Raw genomic sequence first — 25,044 nt, forward strand, 5'->3', positions numbered from 1 at the left:
CTAGCTGGGTGTTCTCTCTCTCTCTCTCTCTCTCTCTCTCTCTCTCTCTCTCTCTCTCTCTCTCTCTCTCTCTCTCTCTCTCTCTCTCTCTCTCTCTCTCTCTCTCTCTTAGTAAAAAGAAAAAAGGGAGCTACAGATGCACCAGTCACCCGTTGATATACTACTGCTAGAGAATTATGGGGTCCTTTTATTGGCCAGACAGTACTACAGTGGATCGTTCTCTCTGGTTACGGTTCATTATCCCTTTGCCTACACACACACACACACCGAATAGTCTGGCCTATTCTTTACATATACTGCTCTTTCTCTGCACAGTAATTATTCAGAGGCCACTTTCCTCTCGGTAAGGGTAGAAGAGACTCTTTAGCTATGGTAAGCTGCTCTTCTAGGAGAAGGACACTCCAAAATCAGACCTTTCTTCTCTGGTCTTGGGTAGTGCCATAGCCTCTGTACCATGGTCTTCCACTGTCTTGGGTTAAAGTTCTCTTGCTTGAAGGTACACTCGGGCACACTATTCTACCTCCTTTCTCTCCCTCTTTCTCTTGTTTTGTTAAAGTTTTTCATAGTTTATATAGTAAATATTCATTTTAATGTTATTACTGTTCTTAAGATATTTAATTTTTCCTTCTTTCCCTTCCTCACTGGGCTATTTTCCCTGTTGGAGCTTATAGCATCCTGCTTTTCCAACTAGATTTTTTATGTTACTTTAAAATATTGTCAAACTATTACAGTAGATCGGATGCTCTAAGGAAAAAAAAATAACAGGACTTTTTTTTCAAAGAAATTTCTGAAATGAAGAAATGAAAAATGTTTCATGAAATAAAGTGTGGATATTACGAAAACCTCTAAATTTTTATAAAACTTAAAAAAAAAATGGAAAAATATCAAGAAGTAGAATGTGGTAAGAGATGTGGAAAGGTAAATAGCATCCTTCTCTCTCTCTCTCTCTCTCTCTCTCTCTCTCTCTCTCTCTCTCTCTCTCTCTCTCTCTCTCTCTCTCTCTCTCTCTCTCTCTCTTTACAAATACACACAGGGTTGTGTCATGTAATGCCCATATTGTTGAATTATATAAGAAAATTATGTACAGGACCCAGTTTACGAATTGTGATATTATTATTGTAGTACCAAGCATGGACACACGCAGACAAACAAACAAATACACACACACACACACACACACACACACATATATATATATATATATTATATATATATATATATATATATATATATATGTGTGTGTGTGTGTGTGTGTGTATATATATATGTATATATATATATATATATATATATATATATATATATATATATATATATATATATATATATATATATATATTACAATGTATCATAATCAATCCATCATTATATTCTGTAGCTAAAATGATAAAATGAGAATACCTTTACAGTACCAGAAAAGTAGCCCATATAGTAATTAAAAGAAATTTTAAAGAGTTCCCGGTTATTGTTAGAAACTACTAACGTTATTAGGCACTAATTTTACCATGTGTGTTTTATATCTAAATATTAGATTACATTATTCTGCTAAAATTAACACTTCAACAACAGAGGTAATTTTCAAATTATAAGATTCTGCCTACACTTATAACTCGACATTAATATAATCATTATTGTAATTTTACAAGCTAAGCTATAACCCTATCTGGAAAAGCAAGATGCCTTAGGCCCAAGAGCTCCAATAAAAAAAATAGCCCAGTGAGGAATGGGAATCAGGAAATAGATATCATTCATATTTAACCATCTCGTAAAGTACTAAAGGCAACGGTTTTCATCATCTGTTTGATGGTATTATACCTAAAATTTAACAAAACATGAATTAAAGTAATTTAGTTTCTTCACTATTTAAACTAGATATTATAAAACGATCTATTGTCCACTAGTAGCGTTATTAAACACCTAATTCAAACCAGCAAAGCGATTAGTTAAGCTTTAGAAGTCGTCCTACTTATTTATGACGTCATAGAGACGTATTTTCTTAATAAAGATAATGCAAATTACATTACACTTGAAATATAACAGAATACGAACTAAAATAATTTAATTACCTTCGTTATATAAGCTCGACATAATATTATCCATTTGAATATCGAATATCAGCCTCACTTAAACCAGCAAACAGAATTAATCAGTTAACATCACAAAAATGTATTTTTTTTAATAGAAATTAATGATTTTGGTATCCAGAATTTATATCTTCGATGAAATATGTTATCAAAACACCTTACAAAGAGCTATTTCTATACATTTTGAATAAAATATAACTTTAAATCCTTTAAAAACGAAAAATTCTCAGAGCGTTTCGTGTACAGTATTATATGGCAGGAACTCTTACTCTTTGCTTACAAATTCTTACTACGCGTCTAGCATCTTAGCCAGAACCTAGTTAATTATTTCTTTTAAAATAACGTTTTTATTTAGCTAACCTATTTAAATGAGTTCTATTATATATTTTATTAAAAAATTGATATTTTAAGTTGTATTTTAAAATATTCTGTAATAACTATAAGTTTTTCACTCAAATCTTGTCTAGCCAGGATTTGAGTGAAAAACTTAGTTATTACAGAATATTTTGGATATATAAATCATAATTATTATCAAATACAACTTAAAATATTATCAATTTATTAATGAAATAGAATTTAGAACTCGTTTAAATACGTAAGCTTGATAAATACGTCATTCTAAAAGAAATTATTAACTACTTTTTACTCCTAAATTTTAGAGACTTCTCGGTAGTTATGAGAAAATACTAACCCTATTAAATTCACACTAACTTATCTATGTATAAGTATCAAATAATGCTAATATACTCAGAATATCACTTCACTAGAAGAGTTAATTTTCGTATTAAAAGAATCATCTCGTGAAATACCAGAGGTTTAATTATCTGTTTAATGACGTTATACATAAAATTTAACAAAATACTAATTACAGTTATGTAGTTCCTTCAATATTTAAGCTCGATGTAATAATAGTATCTATTTGAGTGTCCAATATCAGTGTTATTTAACAGCAAATCAGTTAATCAATCATTTAGGCAGCTGTAAAATTCATCCTACTCTCTATGACGTCACAAAGACGTATTCTTTAATAGAAATAATAATTTGGGAATTAAAATTCTTCCCTATGATAAAATTTATCAAAAACATCTTACAAGGGACTATCCCTTTGTAATTTGAAGAAAATATATCATCAATTCCATTAAAGACAAAAATTCCTAAGCGCTATCCACTCTAGCTAGAACGTTTGGTTGAAATTTGACGAAAAATTGGTCAGATTTCTCAAACAGTAACGCATAAGTAGCAGGATCTCTCCCTAGGTGGGATATTCCAGTGTTCTAATTGGCTGTATTTTCTCAGTTGTGATTGGTTGTTGCCTTCGCTTACTACACCTAGGCAGACGTACACACGCACATCTAACATCGTAGCCTTAAGGACAGTCAAGTATTCTCTCCGATATGACTTATTTATTTAACTATGCCCTTTAACAAGATCTAATATTTATTTATTATTAATTTATAACTATTCATAGTTTATTTCCATATAAAATTGTAAATTATAAAACGTTGTTTATCCAAAAGAAGTATAAGTTTTTCACACCAACTCAGCAGATTCATTCATAAATAAATACGTTTCCATGACGTCACATACAACCACCAATCAGAGCTCAGGACGAGTCAACCAATGAGAGGCCAGATATTTCCCGCTAAAAAAATCCATAAGTCAAGAGGGTTCCTCAGACTTATGTGCTGCTGTTGACGAACTTTTCAAATTCACGCAAAAATCTCGTTCGATCTTATTCAATGTTTTTTTTTTTTTATTTCTTTATTCAAGCAATTAAAGGTTTTTCATTAAGTAATCACTCTCAATTAATATATATATTATCAAAATAATTTATAAAGAATGGCAGGTAATAAAGAAAATTTATTTATTTCTTAAATAAAAGAATAAAAATCTCGAAGGAAATTCGGGCAGATTGCTCAAACAGCAACCCAGGGGGGACCTTAGCGGGATAATCCAGTGCTATGATTGGCTGTATCTTCCTTAGCTGTGATTGGCTGCACCCATCGCTTACTGCAGCTTCACAGACATACGCACACACTCTCAAGATCGTAGCCAGAACACAGTTACGTATTCCTTCGAATATGACGTATTTATTTAACTTCTGTACTTTGAAAAGATTTATAAATTGTGTATTAGTAATTTATTACTTATTTTATGATAATTTTCATAAAATTTATAATTTATAAGTCATATTTTATATATTATAAGTATATGTTTTTTCATGACTACCAGTGGATTTCATGACGTCATATACAACCAGCAAGGTGAGAGGGTTCCTTTGGCTTATGAGCTGCTGTTGACGAATTAGTCAAATTCACTCGAGATTTTAGATCATCTTTTTTTAGCTGAGGATTTTCATCCTAATGTCCTTCCTATAAACATACGATTTGGTAACCATTTATTTGTTCAATTACTTAATACCATAAATGTAACAAAATACAAATTACATTCATATACTGTAGTTCTTAAATTACATAACCTCGATATAATAATAGCATCTGTTTGAATATCGAATAATAGCTACGTGTTTGTTACTCAATACTTCCAGCAAACAGAATTATCCCACTCTTGTTAAGTATGAAAGACGTATTCTTAATGAAAATAATGATCTACTAATCAGAATTTATTCATCTACTAGAATATATCTTAAAAACATCTTATGAAGTATTGTTTCCATATATTTTCAAGAAAAGTTATCTCTAATTCCCTTAAAAACTAAAAAAAATCCAGCTAAGTCTTACCATTTTAAAGGTTTAGAGACATTTTAATAAGGAAATTCGGGTAGGTTTCTCAAACAGCAACTCACACAGACATACGCACGCACATCCAACATCGTAGCCAAAAGGACAGTCAAGTATTCTTTCCAATATGATGTTTTTATTCAACTATGCACTTTACCACGATCCAGTATTTATTTATTACTAGCTTATAACTATTCTTAGTTTATTTCAATATAAAATTGTAAATTATTAATCGTAATTTATCTAAAAGAAGTATAAGTTTTTTTTACACTAACCCAGCCAGATTCTTCCTTAGCTGTGATTGGTTGTCTTCGCTCATGCAGCTTTGCGGACATACGCACGCACTCTCAAGATCGTAGCCAGAACACAGTTACGTATTCCTTCGAATATGACGTATTTATTTAAGTTCTGTCCTTTAAAAAGATTAATTATTTATTAATTAATAATTTATTCATTATTTTATGTTAATTTTGATAACACACATAATTTATGAGTTATAATTTATATATTATAAGTACAGATTTTTTACGATTACTAGTGGATTTTATGACGTCATATAATCCACCAATCAGAGCGTAGGAAGAATCAGCCAATGAGAGGCCAGACATTTTCCCGCTCAAAATGCATAAGGTGAGAGGGTTCCTTTGACTTATGAGCTGCTGTTGGCGAACTAGTCAAATTCATTCGAAATTTTTACCAAATCCCTTTCATCCTATTTCTTTATTATTTATTGTAATAATAACTACAAAAATTATATATTTAAGATACATTTTATTACTAAATATTGTTTTGAGTTTGTTTCTATAAAATTTACAATGTCTAAGTCTTAATTTATCTGAGATACAGAATTTACCCCTACCCTTTATGCCGACATATTTCCTTAATAAAACGTATGATTTGTTAAACATTTGTTCAATTAAATTTTACCATGAATGTAACAAAATACGAATTACTGTCATGTTCTTACACTATTTAAGCTCGATATAATAATAGCATCTGTTTGAATATAAATATTAGCTACGTGTCACTCAGTCAAACCTTCTTCTTACTCAACCAGCAAACAGATCTTAACATCGCAGACTCATTTTCTTCATAAAAATAATGAGCTAGTATAAGAATTTGTTCCTTTTTTAGAATATATTATAAAAACATCTTATAAAGTATTGTTTCCATATATTTTGAAGAAAAGTTATCTCTAATACCCTTAAAAACGAAAAATCTCTTCAAATAGTGGCGGAAATTCGGGTAGGTTTCACAAACAGCAACGCAGACGTCCCGAGCTCTCCTACAAATTTTTACTACGCGTCTAACATCGTAGCCAAAACTAAGTTAATTATTTCTTCAAAAATAACTTATTTTAATAGCTTATACTTATGAACATGATTCAATATTTATTTTAATATATAATTAACTCTATCATAAGTTGATTAAAATAAGAATTACAATTTGTAATTATTAACTTATTTAAAATAAGTATAGATATTTCACTCCTGCTCAGTCGAGTTCATTCATAAAAATACTATTCTATGACGTCATATACAGTCACCAATCACAGCAGAGGACGAATTAGCCAATGAGAGGCCAGATATTTCGCGCTAAAAAAGGCATAAGGCGAGAGGGTTCCTCCGACTTATGGGCTGCTGTTGTCAGAAAAGTCAAATTCACTGGAGATTTCGAGCAAACGCTTTAGCTAAATTAGTTTTTTTTCCTCCTATTCTTTTTTCACACATAGTAAAATAACAATTGGGTGTATTTAAAGATCAATTTTATTACGAGATGACTGTTTCCGAGTTTAATTGATAAAATTTGCAATTTTAAGCAATAGTTTATCTAAAATATATATATATATATTGTTGGTATATAAATAACCCTTACGATGACGTATTTCTTAATTAATGATTCGATAATGATCCGTTCAATATATTATTATATATGAAATGTATTTAAATCGATATGATGATGATAAATCTATGCTGTATCAACGTAATTACGAAAATTTGGACAGCTTTCTCAAACAGCAACTCATATCATCGAATCTCTTAGCGGTGCATTCTAGCCTTCTGATTGGCTACATCTTCCCCAGCTCTGATTGGTTACTGATTTCATTTACTACGACTTCAGACACACACAAACGCACTTACATATAACATCGTAGCCAAAATGAGGGTCAATTATTCCTTCAAATATGACAAATTTATTAAACTTATGACCTTTATTAAGATCTATTATTTATTTCTTTAAAAAATCAATACTTTTAAAAAGATTATTTTAGTTAAATACAAATTTTTAAGGGCTAAATATTTTGAAATATGTATAGGTATAACGCCACTGGGCCTTCGACGCAACATTCATTCATAAATACGAGTGTGTGAAGTCACACTACAACCAGCCAATCAGACAGCAGATATTTCCCGGTATAAATACATAAGACGAGAGAGTTCCTTTGAGTTATGGGGTGCAGTTAACAAACTAGTCAAATCAACGTAAGAATTTTGTAAGGCATCCCTTGTAATGAAGACAAGATTTATATGCTCAACTTAAAAGCAAATTTCAGGGGAAAATATGAAGATAATTTGTGTGACCTGTGCTAAGATGAAGATACTACCGAACATTTATTTTTATGTCCAAAATTAGGACAGCTAAAGAATGTAGACATAAGTTTAGGTTCGCTGAAAAATCCTAGCAGGGATCTGGCTGCATTTATAGGTAGGGCAATGCATATAAAAGAAGAATTTAAGAAGTCTAAACTGACCACAATAGGTTGCCAAAACTGATGATAGCAAGGTGTTATCCTATCTAATTTCAAGGTAGAAGGGAATAAAAGTAAAGATTGAGAATCTCATTACGGTATTAATTTATTTAATGCACAGGTGATATAAACATATTAACAATAATAAGAATAAGCTTAGAAGCTTTGCTCCTATCAAGGAACCAGGAATGAACCAGGAACCAAAACTTAAACAGATTATTAGACCAAAACATAACAAACAATCCATAAAATAAATATTTCGGAAAATGTCAATCAATATGTTTTAATATTATTATTTTTATTTATAATATTATAATAAGTAATAGTAGTTTGAATAATACAATGAATATATGTATAACATTTCTTAATTATAAAACAGAACGCAACCTTAACCACTTTCTTGTTTAACAGACGACGCCCATAAATGTAAACAAAGTGAGTGAGGAAGCCGGCGCCACGTGTTTAATTCAACTTTAAGGGTAATATTAACATCTTAACTTAAGCGATGGTTAAATATATATATTTATATTTTCTTTATCAACACAATACTCACAAAACTCATTCTCTTTATTCGTCAACCCAGTCATTAGGTAATTTTGGTATTTTATGCCCTTTTCAGCATCCTGCTTAAATCTTTAGGGACATGTTTGAAACGTAATTGAAATAATTAAATGCATATATTTGGGATTTTGTGTGAAATTACGAGCTATAATTCCGTCTGTCCTGTTAATGGTTGTCCCAAACTGTGGTGTATGTTGGATAGCGGCCACCGGCATGTACACTTACGGCTAACTTAGAATACGGCATTAGGTAAGTAGGTAAGGACACAGCTTGTAGGTTAGGTTAGGGGGAAAAGTTAGGTAAGTTGATGTCCATTCTTAATTAACACATGAACTGGTCGCTGATATACAAAGGCTCCAACCATTATTTCCCTTGCAAATAGATAGTTATTAAGATATACCCCAATATATCCTACAGTAATGGGGCCAGTCAGTGGGAACCATGGGTTCAGGGTAAGGGAAGATTTACTGGCGAATTGATGATTAATGGTTAAACTAACCTTTTTTTTTATATACGTTACTCTCTGGGACGCATAATAAATCCACAAAAAAATTGCACAAAATATGGGGATCCTCTTCCCCTGAAATGTATATTGGGTAGTTTGTAGCGCTATGGCCAAGCGTCCTAATTTGCTTATTATCGCTCCGACTGTTATCTTGTATAGAATAAAAACGTTTGGAAATGGTCTGCGGATCTTAAATATGGTTGTGTAAGGGGGGGTCCGGGGGGCATAGCCCCCCTGGGTAAGGACATGGCTTTTAGCATAGGTTAGGTGGATTTTTAAATTAGCTTCTCCCGTCGTATTCGTAGGTAAGGAAACTGTTGGGTAAGGGGGGGTCCGGGGGGGGGCGAAGCCCCCCTGGGTAAGGATACGACTATTATCATAGGTTAGGTGGGTTTTTTAAGTTAGCTTCTCCCGTCATACTCGTAGGTAAGGAAACTGTTGGGTAAGGGGGGGTCCGGGGAGGCGAAGCCCCCCTGGGTAAGGATACGACTTTTAGCATAGCTTAGGTGGGTTTTTTAAGTTAGCTTCTCCCGCCAAAATCGTTTTTAGAACGACGGCCACAGTTCAGAATATTCCCGTTTTCTACAGGATCTGGCCGTCACCCTACAAAGGCTCCTAAGTAGGTAAGGACACGGCTTGTAGGTTAGGTTAGGGGGAAAAGTTAGGTAAGTTGATGTCCATTCTTAATCTACACATGAGGAACTGGCTGCTGATATACAAAGGCTCCAACCATTATTTCCCTTGCAAATAAATAGTTAATAAGATATACCCCAATATATCCTACAGTAATGGGGCCAGTCAGTGGGAACCATGGGTTCAGGGTAGGGGAGATTTACTGGCGAATGGATGATTAATGGTAAAACTAACCTTTTTTTCTATATATGTTATTCTCTGGGACGCATAATAAATCCACGAAAAATTGCACAAAATATGGGGATCCTCTTCTCCTGAAATGTATATTTCATTCATTAGGTCATGTTTTGTGAGTTGGAGGTTTCGGAGCCTTTGTAAATCAGCGGCCAGTTCCTCCAGCGAGCATGGAATATAGACACCGACTAAACTAAACTGACCTCTCTATGACAAAAATTAAGGCTGTTAGAGCAATTTAAAAAAAAATATACTGCAAAATGTGCTTGAAAAAAAATAACCACTGGGGGTTAAGGGTTGGAAAGTTCCAAATAGCCTGGGGGTAAAAGGGTTAAGTAATGAGGCCATGCCCTTTTAATCTATATTAAGTGGGTGTGACTAGGTTATTTAAGTTTCCTTTATTTTATTATTCCTGTGTTCCACCGACCTAAAGCTGTGTCGTCCTATGAGGTTACTATAGGAGAGGTGTAGCTCCCCCCCCCCCCCGTAAGAATACCCAGCTCTCTCAGGTAAGGTTAGGTTAGGTTGAATTTGATACAGCCTAAGATTTGCCTTTGTACTGTAGTAGAAATCAAATCATACAATATATACTGTACTGAAAAAGATTGTCTCTCACACAGAAGTAAACTTAAGTCAACTGAAATCTTATGTAATATAGACTTTTATTCAAATCTGTATTTTGTTCCTACATGAGTACAAACGCTTGTCATTAGATATGGATATGATATCAGCAAAGTTGGAACTTGGGTGTTAAAATTTTCAACAAGGTGTCGGTAGTTTCTGGAGGGTAGAGGAGTCCCGCCCCTCCCTGTCAGCTAACCGAATAACGACTGACTTTAGCCTCCAAGACGTATATATGTGCGCTAAGTGTTCCACATTTGGCTCTTAGTTTTACATTTTCTTTTTCAGGCTGTATAATTAATGTAATTATTATTATTATTATTATTACTTGCTAAGCTACAACCCTAGTTGGAAAAGCAGGATGCTATAAGCCCAGGGGCTCCAACAAGGAAAATAGCTCAGTGAGGAAAGGGAACAAGGAGAAATAAAATATTTTAAGAAGAGCAACAACATTAAAATAAATATCACTTTATAAACTATAAAAACTTTAACAAAACAAGAGGAAGAGAAATAAGATATAAAATAGAAGAGTGTGCCCGAGTGTACCCTCAAGCAAGAGAACTCTAACCCAAGACAGTGGAAGACCATGGTACAGAGGCTATGGCACTACCTAAGATTAGAGAACAATGGTTTGATTTTGGAGTGTCCTTCTAGAAAAGCTGCTTACCACAGCTAAAGTCTCTCTTCTACCCTTACAAAGAGGAAAGTGGCCACTGAACAATTACAGTGCTAAGAAGAATTGTTTGGTAATCTCAGTGTTGTCAGGTGTACGAGGACAGGGAGAATATGTAAAGAATAGGCCAGATTATTCGGTAAGGGACTGTATAGGCAAAAGGAAAATGAACCGTAACCAGAGTGAAGGATCCAATGTAGTACTATCTGGCCAGTCAAAAGACCCCATAACTCTCTAGTGTTAGTATCAAAATGAGTGGCTGGTGCCCTGGCCAACCTACTACCTACTAAATGGAGAAACCATGTTTAGGCATGCAGTCATGCCCAGGAATATTTGTCAGGCGTTGCGTAACAGTCATGAGCAAGTTGTCCGTGTAGATTCCCATCTGCTGTGCCCATTATGCAGAGGTCATGACTGCTTACAGTCTCCGTCATATGCGAAATGTAAGTCATTGTCCTCCTAGTGGCAGGAGTATAAATATTTTGGTGTAAAGACGAGAGAGAGAGAGAGAGAGAGAGAGAGAGAGAGAGAGAGAGAGAGAGAGAGAGAGAGAGAGAGAGAGAGAGAGAGAGAGAGAGAACCAAGCAAATCAGATTCTTCTCCTTTTGAGTCATCCTCGTAGTATAAGAAATCCCCGGGACCTCATCATTCTCCTGGTTGAACTCTGGCTTCTGATCCTTCGCTGTCGGTGTCCTCCAAAGGGAAGGCGACAAAGGATGACGATACTTATGTAACCTTAAGGCAAGCCCAGAGCGATTTGCGTTTACCTGCCTTCCATAAAGACACAAGTACAGTACTGTACCCATTCTCCTGTAGGTGAACCAAAGACATAGTTCTTTGAAATGACGATGCAGACATGGGCGATGTCCTAAGGAAATTATGGCCTTCCTTAGGTTAGAGGCTCTGGCTTTGAGGAATGCCCTAATGCACTCTGGCTTCTGATCCTTGGCTGTCGGTGTCCTCCAAAGGGAAGGCGACAAAGAATGACGATATTAATGTAACCTTAAGGCAAGCCCAGAGCGATTTGCGTTTACCTGCCTTCCATAAAGACACAAGTACAGTACTGTACCCATTCTCCTGTAGGTGAACCAAAGACATAGTTCTTTGAAATGACGATGCAGACATGGGCGATGTCCTAAGGAAATTATGGCCTTTCTTAGGTTAGAGGCTCTGGCTTTGAGGAACGCCCTAATGAACTCTGGCTTCTGATCCTTGTCTGTCGGTGTCCTCCAAAGGGAAGGCGACAAAGGATGACGATATTAATGTAACCTTATGGTAAGCCCAGAGCGATTTGCGTTTACCTGCCTTCCATAAAGACACAAGTACAGTACTGTACCCATTCTCCTGTAGGTGAACCAAAGACAGTTCTTTGAAATGACGATGCAGACATGGGCGATGTCCTAAGGAAATTATGGCCTTCCTTAGGTTAGAGGCTCTGGCTTTGAGGAACGCCCTAATGAACTCTGGCTTCTGATCCTTGGCTGTCGGTGTCCTCCAAAGGGAAGGCGACAAAGAATGATGATATTTATGTAACCTTATGGTAAGCCCTGAGCGATTTGCGTTTACCTGCCTTCCATAAAGACACAAGTACAGTACTGTACCCATTCTCCTGTAGGTGAACCAAAGACAGTTATTTGAAATGACGATGCAGACATGGGCGATGTCCTAAGGAAATTATGGCCTTCCTTAGGTTAGAGGCTCTGGCTTTGAGGAACGCCCTAATGAACTCTGGCTTCTGATCCTTGGCTGTCGGTGTCCTCCAAAGGGAAGGCGACAAAGGATGACGATATTAATGTAACCTTATGGTAAGGCCAGAGCGATTTGCTTTTACCTGCCTTCCATAAAGACACAAGTACAGTACTGTACCCATTCTCCTGTAGGTGAACCAAAGACAGTTCTTTGAAATGACGATGCAGACATGGGTGATGTCCTAAGGAAATTATGGCCTTCCTTAGGTTAGAGGCTCTGGCTTTGAGGAACGCCCTAATGAACTCTGGCTTCTGATCCTTGGCTGTCGGTGTCCTCCAAAGGGAAGGCGACAAAGAATGACGATATTAATGTAACCTTATGGTAAGGCCAGAGCGATTTGCGTTTACCTGCCTTCCATAAAGACACAAGTACAGTACTGTACCCATTCTCCTGTAGGTGAACCAAAGACAGTTCTTTGAAATGACGATGCAGACATGGGCGATGTCCTAAGGAAATTATGGCCTTCCTTAGGTTAGAGGCTCTGGCTTTGAGGAACGCCCTAATGAACTCTGGCTTCTGATCCTTGGCTGTCGGTGTCCTCCAAAGGGAAGGCGACAAAGAATGACGATATTTATGTAACCTTATGGTAAGCCCAGAGCGATTTGCGTTTACCTGCCTTCCATAAAGACACAAGTACAGTACTGTACCCATTCTCCTGTAGGTGAACCAAAGACATAGTTCTTTGAAATGACGATGCAGACATGGGCGATGTCCTAAGGAAATTATGGCCTTCCTTAGGTTAGAGGCTCTGGCTTTGAGGAACGCCCTAATGAACTCTGGCTTCTGATCCTTGGCTGTCGGTGTCCTCCAAAGGGAAGGCGACAAAGAATGACGATATTAATGTAACCTTATGGTAAGCCCAGAGCGATTTGCGTTTACCTGCCTTCCATAAAGACACAAGTACAGTACTGTACCCATTCTCCTGTAGGTGAACCAAAGACAGTTCTTTGAAATGACGATGCAGACATGGGCGATGTCCTAAGGAAATTATGGCCTTCCTTAGGTTAGAGGCTCTGGCTTTGAGGAACGCCCTAATGAACTCTGGCTTCTGATCCTTGGCTGTCGGTGTCCTCCAAAGGGAAGGCGACAAAGAATGACGATATTAATGTAACCTTATGGTAAGCCCAGAGCGATTTGCGTTTACCTGCCTTCCATAAAGACACAAGTACAGTACTGTACCCATTCTCCTGTAGGTGAACCAAAGACAGTTCTTTGAAATGACGATGCAGACATGGGCGATGTCTTAAGGAAATTATGGCCTTCCTTAGGTTAGAGGCTCTGGCTTTGAGGAACGCCCTAATGAACTCTGGCTTCTGATCCTTGGCTGTCGGTGTCCTCCAAAGGGAAGGCGACAAAGAATGACGATATTAATGTAACCTTAAGGCAAGCCCAGACCGATTTGCGTTTACCTGCCTTCCATAAAGACACAAGTACAGTACTCTACCCATTCTCCTGTAGGTGAACCAAAGACAGTTCTTTGAAATGACGATGAAGACATGGGCGATGTCCTAAGGAAATTATGGCCTTCCTTAGGTTAGAGGCTCTGGCTTTGAGGAACGCCCTAATGAACTCTGGCTTCTGATCCTTGGCTGTCGGTGTCCTCCAAAGGGAAGGCGACAAAGAATGACGATATTAATGTAACCTTAAGGCAAGCCCAGACCGATTTGTGTTTACCTGCCATCCATAAAGACACAAGTACAGTACTCTACCCATTCTCCTGTAGGTGAACCAAAGACAGTTCTTTGAAATGACGATGCAGACATGGGCGATGTCCTAAGGAAATTATGGCCTTCCTTAGGTTAGAGGCTCTGGCTTTGAGGAACGCCCTAATGAACTCTGACTTCTGATCCTTGGCTGTCGGTGTCCTCCAAAGGGAAGGCGACAAAGAATGACGATATTAATGTAACCTTATGGTAAGCCCAGAGCGATTTGCGTTTACCTGCCTTCCATAAAGACACAAGTACAGTACTGTACCCATTCTCCTGTAGGTGAACCAAAGACAGTTCTTTGAAATGACGATGCAGACATGGGCGATGTCTTAAGGAAATTATGGCCTTCCTTAGGTTAGAGGCTCTGGCTTTGAGGAACGCCCTAATGAACTCTGGCTTCTGATCCTTGGCTGTCGGTGTCCTCCAAAGGGAAGGCGACAAAGAATGACGATATTTATGTAACCTTATGGTAAGCCCTGAGCGATTTGCGTTTACCTGCCTTCCATAAAGACACAAGTACAGTACTGTACCCATTCTCCTGTAGGTGAACCAAAGACAGTTCTTTGAAATGACGATGCAGACATGGGCGATGTCTTAAGGAAATTATGGCCTTCCTTAGGTTAGAGGCTCTGGCTTTGAGGAACGCCCTAATGAACTCTGGCTTCTGATCCTTGGCTGTCGGTGTCCTCCAAAGGGAAGGCGACAAAGAATGACGATATTAATGTAACCTTATGGTAAGGCCAGAGCGATTTGCGTTTACCTGCCTTCCATAAAGACACAAGTACAGTACTGTACCCATTCTCCTGTAGGTGAACCAAAGACATAGTTCTTTGAAATGACGATGCAGACATGGGCGATGTCCTAAGGAAATTATGGCCTTCCTTAGGTTAGAGGCTCTGGCTTTGAGGAATGCCCTAATGAACTCTGGCTTCTGATCCTTGGCTGTCGGTGTCCTCCAAAGGGAAGGCGACAAAGAATGACGATATTAATGTAACCTTATGGTAAGGCCAGAGCGATTTGCGTTTACCTGCCTTCCATAAAGACACAAGTACAGTACTGTACCCATTCTCCTGTAGGTGAACCAAAGACAGTTCTTTGAAATGACGATGCAGACATGGGCGATGTCCTAAGGAAATTATGGCCTTCCTTAGGTTAGAGGCTCTGGCTTTGAGGAACGCCCTAATGAACTCTGGCTTCTGATCCTTGGCTGTCGGTGTCCTCCAATGGGAAGGCGACAAAGAATGACGATATTAATGTAACCTTATGGTAAGCCCAGACCGATTTGCGTTTACCTGCCTTCCATAAAGACACAAGTACAGTACTCTACCCATTCTCCTGTAGGTGAACCAAAGACAGTTCTTTGAAATGACGATGAAGACATGGGCGATGTCCTAAGGAAATTATGGCCTTCCTTAGGTTAGAGGCTCTGGCTTTGAGGAACGCCCTAATGAACTCTGGCTTCTGATCCTTGGCTGTCGGTGTCCTCCAAAGGGAAGGCGACAAAGAATGACGATATTAATGTAACCTTAAGGCAAGCCCAGACCGATTTGTGTTTACCTGCCATCCATAAAGACACAAGTACAGTACTCTACCCATTCTCCTGTAGGTGAACCAAAGACAGTTCTTTGAAATGACGATGCAGACATGGGCGATGTCCTAAGGAAATTATGGCCTTCCTTAGGTTAGAGGCTCTGGCTTTGAGGAACGCCCTAATGAACTCTGACTTCTGATCCTTGGCTGTCGGTGTCCTCCAAAGGGAAGGCGACAAAGAATGACGATATTAATGTAACCTTATGGTAAGGCCAGAGCGATTTGCGTTTACCTGCCTTCCATAAAGACACAAGTACAGTACTGTACCCATTCTCCTGTAGGTGAACCAAAGACAGTTCTTTGAAATGACGATGCAGACATGGGCGATGTCTTAAGGAAATTATGGCCTTCCTTAGGTTAGAGACTCTGGCTTTGAGGAACGCCCTAATGAACTCTGGCTTCTGATCCTTGGCTGTCGGTGTCCTCCAAAGGGAAGGCGACAAAGAATGACGATATTAATGTAACCTTATGGTAAGGCCAGAGCGATTTGCGTTTACCTGCCTTCCATAAAGACACAAGTACAGTACTGTACCCATTCTCCTGTAGGTGAACCAAAGACAGTTCTTTGAAATGACGATGCAGACATGGGCGATGTCCTAAGGAAATTATGGCCTTCCTTAGGTTAGAGGCTCTGGCTTTGAGGAACGCCCTAATGAACTCTGGCTTTGATCCTTGGCTGTCGGTGTCCTCCAAAGGGAAGGCGACAAAGAATGACGATATTAATGTAACCTTATGGTAAGCCCAGAGCGATTTGCGTTTACCTGCCTTCCATAAAGACACAAGTACAGTACTCTACCCATTCTCCTGTAGGTGAACCAAAGACAGTTCTTTGAAATGACGATGAAGACATGGGCGATGTCCTAAGGAAATTATGGCCTTCCTTAGGTTAGAGGCTCTGGCTTTGAGGAACGCCCTAATGAACTCTGGCTTCTGATCCTTGGCTGTCGGTGTCCTCCAAAGGGAAGGCGACAAAGAATGACGATATTAATGTAACCTTAAGGCAAGCCCAGACCGATTTGTGTTTACCTGCCATCCATAAAGACACAAGTACAGTACTCTACCCATTCTCCTGTAGGTGAACCAAAGACAGTTCTTTGAAATGACGATGCAGACATGGGCGATGTCCTAAGGAAATTATGGCCTTCCTTAGGTTAGAGGCTCTGGCTTTGAGGAACGCCCTAATGAACTCTGACTTCTGATCCTTGGCTGTCGGTGTCCTCCAAAGGGAAGGCGACAAAGAATGACGATATTAATGTAACCTCATGGTAAGCCCAGAGCGATTTGCGTTTACCTGCCTTCCATAAAGACACAAGTACAGTACTGTACCCATTCTCCTGTAGGTGAACCAAAGACAGTTCTTTGAAATGACGATGCAAACATGGGCGATGTCCTAAGGAAATTATGGCCTTCCTTAGGTTAGAGGCTCTGGCTTTGAGGAACGCCCTAATGAACTCTGGCTTCTGATCCTTGGCTGTCGGTGTCCTCCAAAGGGAAGGCGACAAAGAATGACGATATTAATGTAACCTCATGGTAAGCCCAGAGCGATTTGCGTTTACCTGCCTTCCATAAAGACACAAGTACAGTACTGTACCCATTCTCCTGTAGGTGAACCAAAGACAGTTCTTTGAAATGACGATGCAGACATGGGCGATGTTCTAAGGAAATTATGGCCTTCCTTAGGTTAGAGGCTCTGGCTTTGAGGAACGCCCTAATGAACTCTGGCTTCTGATCCTTGGCTGTCGGTGTCCTCCAAAGGGAAGGCGACAAAGAATGACGATATTAATGTAACCTCATGGTAAGCCCAGAGCGATTTGCGTTTACCTGCCTTCCATAAAGACACAAGTACAGTACTGTAACCATTCTCCTGTAGGTGAACCAAAGACAGTTCTTTGAAATGACGATGCAGACATGGGCGATGTCCTAAGGAAATTATGGCCTTCCTTAGGTTAGAGGCTCTGGCTTTGAGGAACGCCCTAATTAGCCAGAGCTCGGTTCTTTTTTTTCCACACAGAAGTAGAAGGAACGGCGGAAAAGTAGAGGAACTCCACCAAGGACTCACTTTTCCGTTGTGCTGTCATTTTTAATATATCTGTAACACCAGGACCAACCCCAATAAATATGGCTATGACTGTCTTAAAACCATCCTTTAAGTAGATCCCTATAGCTCAAAAAGCTAGGGTATCAACACCCTTTTACCCCCAGGCTATTTGGAAATTTCCAACCCTTAACCCCCCAGGGGGTTATTTTTTTCCCAGCACATTTTGCAGTATATTTTTTTTTCAAATTGCTCTAACAGCTTTAAATTTTGTCATAGAGAGGTCAGGTTGGTCTCATTCTCTTGGAAAATGCCTGAATTTTTTCAAAAAATTATCAAAAAGATGAAAAAAATTTTTTTTTTAGCATTTTTTTGCAAGGACGTACCGGTACGTCCATGGGGGTAAAGGGATGGCTTTTGTGAAACGTACCAGTACGTCCTTTGGGGGTAAAAGGGTTAAAAGAGCAATGGATTCACTACAACTCTTACATCCAGTGCATAAGGGGAAGGGGTCGAAGGGGAGCTATAACCCATTATGGTAGGCAAAGGGCAGTACTACAGGGCAGAGGACTGGACAGTGAAGGTCCTCAGACACTGATACCACTTCCCGTTCTCTAACTCTCGTTCTCCTCTCGCTCAGACTGTGGCAGCAAGATTGTCGTCATACCACCAGAATTCTCAGAAAGATGTGATTCTTCAAGGAAAAGCCCAAAAGATGATGGGAAAAGATGCACTACAAGTAGTCTTGGATGGGTCTCCAGGCTTCTACTGTTGTCTATTCCTAATGGAAAAATCAACAAGAGGCTGGAGACCTGCAATTGACCCTTCCACCATGAACAAGTTTATATAACAAAATGTATTCAAGATTGATATAGCAAGAACAGTAAGAATGGCCATCGGGGAGAATGACTATAAGCTCTCTTTGGACCTGAGAGATGCATGTTCCCAGATCCCTGTTCATCAATCTTCAAATTAACCCTTTTACCCCCAAAGGACGTACTGGTACGTTTCACCAAACCCATCCCTTTACCCCCATGGATGTACCGGTACGTCCTTGCAAAAAAAAGCTATAAATTTTTTTTTTTTCATAATTTTGATAATTTTTTGAGAAAATTTAGGCATTTTCCAAGAGAATGAGACCAACATGACCTCTCTATGACAAAAATTAAGGCTGTTAGAGCAATTTGAAAAAATTATACTGCAAAATGTGCTGGGAAAAAAATAACCTCCTGGTGGTTAAGGGTTGGAAATTTCCAAATAGCGTGGGGGTAAAAGGGTTAAAAGTTCTGTGCTGTGGAGAGTTGACTGCCTCCTAAGTATTCATTCTAGTTTCCACAAGCATATCTGCTTTAGAGGATGCCAATGGGATTCGGCCACTGAGATACCTGGAGAATTGGCTGATCCTTACATTCTCATGGAGGCAACTCCTTCAACATCAGAACAAACTTCTCTCCTTCTGCCATGATCTAGGGATCATGGTAAATCTAGAAAAATTCAGCATCATACCCTAACAGAGGATGGAATATCAAAAGATGTTAGTGGACGAGTCTTTCCATCTTATAATTGGGTCCTAAGAGTCGCATGAGTAGCATGCCCTTTTCTACGCCATTAACATTTCCCAGCACGTCAGCAGTACTTACTGGATCATCTGTCATCATCAGAGAAACTCATCCCATACTGCAGTTTACATCAGCAGTCACTTGAGTGATGTCTGAGGAAATGATGGTCAGCAATGAAACAAGAAGTGATGTCTGATCAAGATGGATGGCTGAGGGATATGAATCTCTCGAAAGGAGTGCCCTTCACCAGTGCTGCTTCTTTTCTTCTATGTTTTAAAAGAAAGTTCAGGTGTCCATTTAAGGAGCCAGTTCATCGCAGGTCGCTAGTCACAAGAAGAAAAAAGCCTGCACATCAACCTTCTGGAACTGAAAGCAGCGTTCTTGACACTGCAGTCATTCTAATAAGATCTGATTGGTCACTCTGTTGATTGGATGAGCAACAACACCACCTGTAGTAGTATATGTCAACAAGAAAGGAAGTACAGTACTGTATGTTTCAAAGCACCTCATCAAGTTGGCGATGCTGGCTAATGAGTAGGCACTGAACAAAGCAGTCGAACTGTCGGGAATAGTCATTCCCAATAAAAGTAATTTATCGTCGACACCCTAAGTCGACAAGGACAAGTGGTCAGATTGGATTAGTCCTTTAATCCTCAAGGGGTGAGGAACCTATTGACTTATTTTTGCATCCCAATGATCTGCCTCTTTGTGACGAGACTCCACAAGAAGCTCCAAAGTTCCTGATCACCAGTTCTGGATCAGGCAGTGTCATTAGAGGATGCATTTTAATATCCATGGGCTGGCCTGGACGTCTATGCTTTCCACCGAATTTACGGAAATACAGTGCAATTAATAAACTAACCGATTTCCTTAGAGTAACATGGCTTGATGAAATGCCATCAATGCTTTTTTATCAGATATTATTTCATAGTATTCTTCATGAATACATGTTTAGACATATATGTGGAAGATCTGCAGATACAGGATCCATTTAGTATGATTGATAAGTAGGATATTTTATGAGCAATTTTATTCTTGTGCCATATCTAGAAGCCCCCCTGGGTAAGGATACGGCTTTTCACATAGGTTAGGTGGGTTTTTTAAGTTAGCTTCTCCCGCCAAAATTGTTTTTAGAACGACGGCCACAGTTCAGAATATTCCAGTTTTCTACGAACTCGATTTTAGAATGACGGCCACAGTCCACCCCACTTTATAATATTCCCATTTTCTATGAATGAAAACGGATCTGGCCGTCACCCTACACAGGCTCCCACCAAGCCATGTCAATTTTATCTTTTTTGGTTTCTTGGTTGGTTCTCTGGTTGTCCTCTTGATTCATGGATATTTTGTATTTGAGGGACTTTCTATACTGACCCCAGAGTTTCAAGACTTTGAAGACCCAATGTTAGTCTATACATTGAATTGGTTATTTGTGACTAAGGAATATCTTTTATGGAAGAGTTATGGATGCCATTAGTTAGTAGTACAGTACTTTGTGATTCAATATTGCTAACCCATCTGGATGAATAATGATTAGTAATGAAAAGAGTCGGTAATACTGTACTGTAATTATTTATCCTGGATGTCAAATATTTAGTCTAGATAAAGCTCCTTTCATATTTAATACCACAAATTTTTATTTGGTCATGTGGCTGATAAAGAAAAGCCTTTTCGCTCTAAATCCCATAAAATCAGCTGATGAAGAAAAATATTTTAATATTTAACCCTTTAAGAGGAAATTAGTCATCAAAAAGTTAGTTGTATAATTTAATAAAGACTTGTTTGTATATTCTTGGAATTAGTTTTATGCTATGCTAATATATACGGCCCCTCATAAGCCACATTAATACTGTATTATGCTATTGTTCATTTAACCCTTTTACCCCCGGGGTATTTGGAAATTTCCAACCCTTAACCCCCAGGGGTTATTTTTTTCCCAGCACATTTTGCAGTATAGTGTCTTTAAATTGCTCTAACAGCCTTAATTTTTGTCATAGAAAGGTCAGGTTTGTCTCATTCTCTTGGAAAATGCCTGAATTTTCTCAAAAAATTATCAAAAAATATGAAAAACTAATTTTTATAGCATTTTTTTGCAAGGACATACCGGTACGTCCATGGGGGTAAAGGGATGGCTTTTGTGAAACGTACCAGTACGTCCTTTGGTGGTAAAAGGGTTAAGCTGTTTTGTATGTGCGTTTTCTAATTTTTCTTTATATTCCAGGTTACTTGTTAAATATGATCCAGCAAGATATGAACTTTTATGCAAGTGAAGTAACCTAAGCCAAGCTAGTTTTGGAAAGGAACATGCAAGTAATGTTTGCAAGAACATTAATTTTTATGATGGCTCAATAACGGTGTATTCGGTGTTCTGAAGAAAGAACAGGTAAATATGGTTGATCAGTAAGTAGCTGATGTTTTTATTCTTTCAATAAAAATATACTTGTTCCGTAACCGAAATACAAACCACGCTATTTACAAAGGGTTATTACTTTTAGCGTAGCTGAAATGGCGAGCCATTAGAATTTAACGAGGGTGTATTACCCCCGCGCTAGTTAGCGGGGGGGTAGGGGAGTGGTAGCTAGCTACCCCTCCTCCCCCTCACACACAGGTGAATACTCACTTTCACTTTTGGCTCGGACTGTGACAGACGTCTCTGTCTTGGTCCTCGCTTGGCAGCCATTGTCTGTTTTGTCTTTACTTAATCGCTTACTTTTCTTTTACTCAATATATATGTAAACATGTTTTCATGTTTGTATATATATTTGAGTATAGAAATAAGTAAGTTTCCTTTTCAGATGTGTGTGTGTAGTGTACGATATCTACGTGGAGGCCTCGGCAGTTAGGCCACCACGGCCTAATTTTATGGGTTGCGATCGAGTTTGACTTCGGTCTTTCTCTCTCTCTCTCTCTTAAGGTCGTTCACCCTTTTACTATGTTTTACTACGCCCTTGTAGCTTCCTTCCCGTGTGGGTGGGGTTGCTACGCCGTACATTTTGTCTCAATTAGTTTATGAATCTAATTGTAGTTGTTAATTTTTCAGCTTGTAGAACGATTCCTTTCGGGGTTTTCGTTTTTTCTTTAGTGTTCATTCTTTTTTTAAATTACATAATTACATAGTTACATAATTATAATTGTTATAATTCTGTTTTGGTTACAGCTCTCCTTCCGCGAGTGTAAGTGGTTGTGAGGGCACGTGCCTGTTGTGTAATTCTTGTTCCTTTTCCTCGGGATTCCTCTTCGGAGCCTTCCCGGGGGAATGAATGTGTACTAATATTATTTGTTTTATTTTTTTACAGTTACCGATCTAGTTCGTTTCTGTAATATAGCAACGGTGTGAGCTGTCTGGTTGAGTCCTGGGGATTCGGCTGTTGCTGCCTCCCCCCTTGTATTGTCGTCAGGGGCGTGTCTCCTTCTACTGGTAGTACTCCCGTGTCGACGGACAGCTCTCCAGTTCATTTTAGAACAGTCAGGAGGCTTGCCTCCTTGGGCGGATAACTTTCCTTCCGAGGGAAGTTTTTTCCTGTCCAGGCTTGAGCTTTTCCTCTTTTGGGGGGTTCTTCTCTTGCCTTTTTTTTCGTGCAACTATGCTCTTGGTGCTGAGCGGTCGCACCTGCAGTTTCGCTCAAGGGGCTGGGCAACTGCAGGGGCTCCTCTTCGGAGGATTGCCCCTTTTAGGTCACTGGCTGACCAGTCTCTTCCACGAAGTGTTTCTCTGTCGTTCGCGAGAGAGTACACTCATAGAGACTCCTCTTCGGAGGTTTCTTCTGTTGCTGTTGCTGTTGGCCTCCCTCGCCGTAAGGCCCTCCGTCCGCCTCGTCGTAAGGGCCTCTCATCTCCCTATAAGGGTGCTTGAGGCGCCCTTTTGAATCTCCGTTTGCAGCCTACAACTTCTTTTTCTCGATCTTCCGTCTTGGTGCAGATGGACAGCAGTCTAATCTCGTCTCCCGACGGGCAACGGTCTTCCCGACGGACAACGGTCTTCCCGACGGACAACGGTCTTCCCGACGGACAGCGGTCTTCCGACGGACATCAGTCTCCCGGCGGACAACGATCCCTTCGGGGCAAAGGGTTGCCCCCACGGGGGTTCTTCCCTTGCGTGTCAGGGTTTCCCTGCGCGCCCTTCTGTTCGTCAGCGCTCTCCTGTTCGTCAGCGCTTTCAAGATGATCTTCCCTGCGGTTCCTGTTACGTGCCCTGTGCGCCCACGTTCGCCCTCGCGATCTAGAACTTCGGTTCAGGTCGGGGTCAAGGACTCTTCTTTGCGCAGGCTTCCACGCGTAGCCTTCTGCTCGTCAGCGATCATCAGCTCGTCAGCGATCATCAGCTCGTCAGCGATCATCAGCTCGCCAGCGATCGTCAGCTCGTCAGCGATCATCAGCTCGCCAGCGATCTCCGGATCGCCCACGTGTGTTACAGCTGGCACGCCAACGTTCTCCAACACTTCTGAAGGAACATGGTTCGCCAGCTACTAGCTCAACTGCGGATGCTGATCGCCATCGCGCGACCCTCAACTGCAGATGCTGATCGCCATCGCGCGACCCTCAACTGCGGATGCTGATCGCCATCGCGCGACCCTCAACTGCGGATGCTGATCGCCATCGCGCGACCCTCAACTGCAGATGCTGATCGCCATCGCGCGACCCTCAACTGCGGATGCTGATCGCCATCGCGCGACCCTCAACTGCGGATGCTGATCGCCATCGCGCGACCCTCAACTGCGGATGCTGATCGCCATCGCACAACCCTGAACGATTGCCCGCTTACGCATGCTGCTCCTCATCGCACAACCCTGAACGATCGCCCTCTTGCGGATGCTGATCACCATCGCACCCTTTCACGCGATCATTCACCTGCACATGCTGCTCGCCATCGCACAACCCTGAACGATTGCCCGCTTACGCATGCTGCTCCTCATCGCACAACCCTGAACGATCGCCCTCCTGCAGATGCTGATCACCATCGCACCCTTTCACGCGATCATTCACCTGCACATGCTGCTCGCCATCGCACAACCCTGAACGATTGCCCGCTTACGCATGCTGCTCCTCATCGCACAACCCTGAACGATCGCCCTCCTGCAAATGCTGATCACCATCGCACCCTTTCACGCGATCATTCACCTGCACATGCTGCTCGCCATCGCACAACCCTGAACGATTGCCCGCTTACGCATGCTGCTCCTCATCGCACAACCCTGAACGATCGCCCTCCTGCAGATGCTGATCACCATCGCACCCTTTCACGCGATCATTCACCTGCGCATGCTGCTCGCCATCGCACAACCCTGCACGATTGCCCGCTTACGCATGCTGCTCCTCATCGCACAACCCTGAACGCTCGCCCTCTTGCGGATGCTGTCCACCATCGCACCCTATCACGCGATCATTCACCTACACATGCTGCTCGCCATCGCTTACCGCCAGCGATCTTCTTCACCTACGCGGCAGCACGATCCCTCGCCGTCACGCCCATTCGCCTGCGCGCCCGCGCGATCGCTCGCCTGCGCGCCCGCGCGATCGCTCGCCTGCGCGCCCTCGCGACCGCTCGCCTGCGCGCCCGCGCGACCACTCGCCTGTGCGCCCGCGCGACCATTCGCCTTTGCG

The 25,044-nt window shown here is 40.2% G+C and overlaps 1 long non-coding RNA gene across 5 annotated transcripts in view; it reads left to right on the top strand.

Annotated features, from left to right (window-relative positions):
• Nucleotides 1–25,044, top strand: part of LOC137636313 (uncharacterized) — a 175,896-nt gene that overhangs the window by 128,283 nt on the left and 22,569 nt on the right. For 4 of the 5 annotated variants that reach the window (XR_011043054.1, XR_011043053.1, XR_011043056.1 and 1 more), the window contains exon 2: nt 21,665–21,826. This is a non-coding gene — a long non-coding RNA (uncharacterized lncRNA). Of the gene's footprint in view, nt 1–7,982; nt 8,054–21,664; nt 21,827–25,044 lie in introns of those variants that run through there. The other variant, XR_011043055.1, reaches the window with a different exon arrangement.

Source organism: Palaemon carinicauda, unplaced genomic scaffold, assembly GCF_036898095.1.
Source record: "Palaemon carinicauda isolate YSFRI2023 unplaced genomic scaffold, ASM3689809v2 scaffold27, whole genome shotgun sequence".
NCBI classification, from domain to species: domain Eukaryota; kingdom Metazoa; phylum Arthropoda; class Malacostraca; order Decapoda; family Palaemonidae; genus Palaemon; species Palaemon carinicauda.